Genomic DNA, 3,124 nt, shown 5'->3' on the forward strand with positions numbered 1-3,124 from the left:
CTCTCTCTCTCTCTCTCTCTCTCTCTCTCTCTCTCTTCCTTCTCTCTATTTTATTGTTGGACATCAGTGAGGACAGGGTGTCATGTAGCCCAATCTAGCCTCAACTTTACCCTGTAGCTGAGGCTGGCCTTGGAACTTCTGATCCACCTGCTTCTACCTCCCAAGTGCTGGGAGTACAAGTATGAATATGTGTGCACACAACAGCCAGCCTTTACTGTAGTTCCTGCTAGAACTTGCTAGATTCTAATCTTATCCCTTCCCAGATACTGCCCTTAAAAAACACAGATGCCCTCATGGTGGGTTGGGGAGATGGCTTCATTGGTGAAATGCTTATCGTGAAAGCCTGCAGCCCTGAGTTTGCATCCAGCTCTGGGGAGGCGGAGACAGATGAATCACTCTGTGGCAGCTAGCCAACTGATGAAATCTAGCCTTACTGAGAGATCATATTGAAGGAGACATCAGTGTCTCTATATACATGCATGCATAGGCACCTACATAGAACTACCCATGTGTACATGTACATACAACACACACACCCCTCCACCCACCCCCTCGTCACCAGGTTGAGCCTAGTCCCATACTCCCACATAGGTCAAGGCTGAGCAATAGGGTACCTCCATGTTCACCCTGACACAGGATCTTGCTGGGTAGACCCTGCTGGCCTTGAGCTGTCCATCTTCTCTCTCAGCCTCACCAGTTCTGAGATTGTAGGCACATGCCTCCATGCTTGGCTCCTTTTCCTGATGCAGTCTTACCCAACCACAAGAGATGCTCTAGAGACTTTATATTATATGCGGCAATATTGAAAGTTATTTTTTTGGCAGTCCTGCACTTCTGGTTGATAGTAGGAAGTTACAAGATATTCTTCAGGGTCTGAAGAGATGGCTTAGCCCTTAAAAGCTCCACCCCGCCAAGAGGCTTTCCAAGCTGCAAAATAACCAGTGAGAACAATCTCCAGAGAGCCGAGGGCATGTAGGAGCCTGAGGGAGATAGTGTTTTTCACTCGTGTATGTGTGTGTGTTTCGTGTGCTGGTGTATATGTGTGTTGGCACGTGTGAGTGAGCCTGTGTGTATGGGTGAAAGGGTGAGTGTGCATGTGTGTGGAGGCCTGAGGTTGACACTGAGAGTCTTCCTCCATCATGCTGCACCTTATTCATTGAGGCAGGGTCTCTCACTTGACCCCAGAACTCACCCAGATGGCTAGTCTTACTCTGGGTATCCCCTGTCTCCACCTTCTGAGCTCTGGAGTTACAGGAATGAACCCATCTGGCATTGATGTGGTTTCTGGGAACCTGAACGCTGGTCCTCAAGCCTGCATGACAATTGCCTATCCACAGAGCCAGCTACTTAAGGAGCCACATTTTAGCAGAAATGGCAAGGTCGTTGCAACAGAAAGTCTCTGCAGCCCCAGTTCTAGAGCAACTGCTCAAGAGCAATAACTCACTTCGGGCAGCTGACGAGCTAGCCATGTGCTCCACTTTCAAAGGAGGTCTGCATCTGACTGCTGCCCGGGATTGTGGGGTTCACCATGCACAATGACCAGATGCCAGGGGGAAGAGATGCAGTGAACAAGTATACCCCTGGGGAGGAAGGGACCTCCCTCAAAAACGAGGCACTGAAGGAGTGGTGGCAGTGACACCTGAGACCTATGGGGGAGGCTGAGGTGGCACACATACACCTACAACACATGAGGAATGAGACCAAGGAACTAAGAGACATCCTTGCTTCCAAGAAGTCCAGACTACGGCTGCCAGAGGCTGAGTGAGGTGTAGGGTATCTAAGGGTCAGCCATGCATGGTGTTTCAGGCCTTCACGAATGTGCAGGGTCACAACCCTACCACCATCACAGGAATGATTACAGTACTATCTGGAAGACTTTTCCAGCCCCAAGATATGGGGAGGCCTTGGTGGGAAAAGGTAGCCCCCCAACAACCATAAGACATATGGCAACTCAGCCTTACAGAAGAGAGGCACTGGCTGCTATCGCTTCCAATTCAGACACTGAAAGCCAAAGCTTGCCTGTGCTCTGGTCCTATCCTGCTGCAGGAAGCATCCAGCTCCTGCCTCAGAGCATTTGAAGCCAGAGGCAACTGAGGCCACACAGAGGCTGAGGCCCAGGAAGACCGACTGCCTCCTCCTGAGGGAAAGTGGGATGAACACCACTGTCTGCTGACCCTTCACACAGAATGTCCATGTTCAAAGCTTAACAAACAAAACTGTGAGTGGGGCTGGAGAGCTACCTCTGTTAGTAACCGATATTGCAGAGGGTCAGGGTTCGGTCCTCAGTGCCCATGCCTGGCAACTCTTGACCAAACCACCTGTAACTAACACCAGTCCCAGGGGATCTGATGTCCTCTTCTGGGCTCTGTGGACACTCTCATGGCAGACACTCACAGAGACACATAATAAAAAGTAGCTATTTAAAAATGTGACCATCACTAAAATCAATAGATCTTAGGGTAGCTTAGGAAAATCTGGGACTTAAAACATGGACAAAAATAATTTTTTAAAAAATAGAGCAGAATTCATAAATGCAACCATTCCTCTGATACTTGAAACTGTGACAAACCAACGGAGAAGAAGACGCTAGAGTCAAAGATGTGATCTCACACACAAGGACCGAGCCCTGAAGGAAGTAGATCTAGTGAGGATCAAGTTAGGAAAACCAAAGGCAGGATACTGAGGGTACTCAGACTGGGACACACAGAGGGAAAAGGCAGAAAAATGTGGAAGAAGCTGAAATGTGCACGCTCATGCCGAGTGCTCTAACGTAAGCGTTGCTGGTGGTCGGAACGACAGGAGAAAGTGTGGGACAAAGGGAGCGTGTGAAGGGAGGATGGTTGGTTCCATGGCACAGCTGGCAGAAGACACAGATGCATAGAAACCCTGCGCCAAACCCAAACCAAGACCATGACACAGAGAGATCGTCCCAAACAGCCAGAGTTAAGATGACACTATCATCAAAGAAGTGTGATAAAAACTAGCTAATTTGTTAGTGGAACCACGGGAGACATAAGCACAATGGGTCGCCCCCTGCTCTCTGCTCCTCCTTCTCCTTTCCCCCTCTTTCTTGTGTATTTTTTATTTTGTTATGAGAGCGAGAGAGAGAGAGAGAGAGAGAGAG

The sequence above is a fragment of the Grammomys surdaster genome, unplaced genomic scaffold, assembly GCF_004785775.1.
Source record: "Grammomys surdaster isolate TR1022 unplaced genomic scaffold, NIH_TR_1.0 193, whole genome shotgun sequence".
NCBI lineage: Eukaryota > Metazoa > Chordata > Mammalia > Rodentia > Muridae > Grammomys > Grammomys surdaster.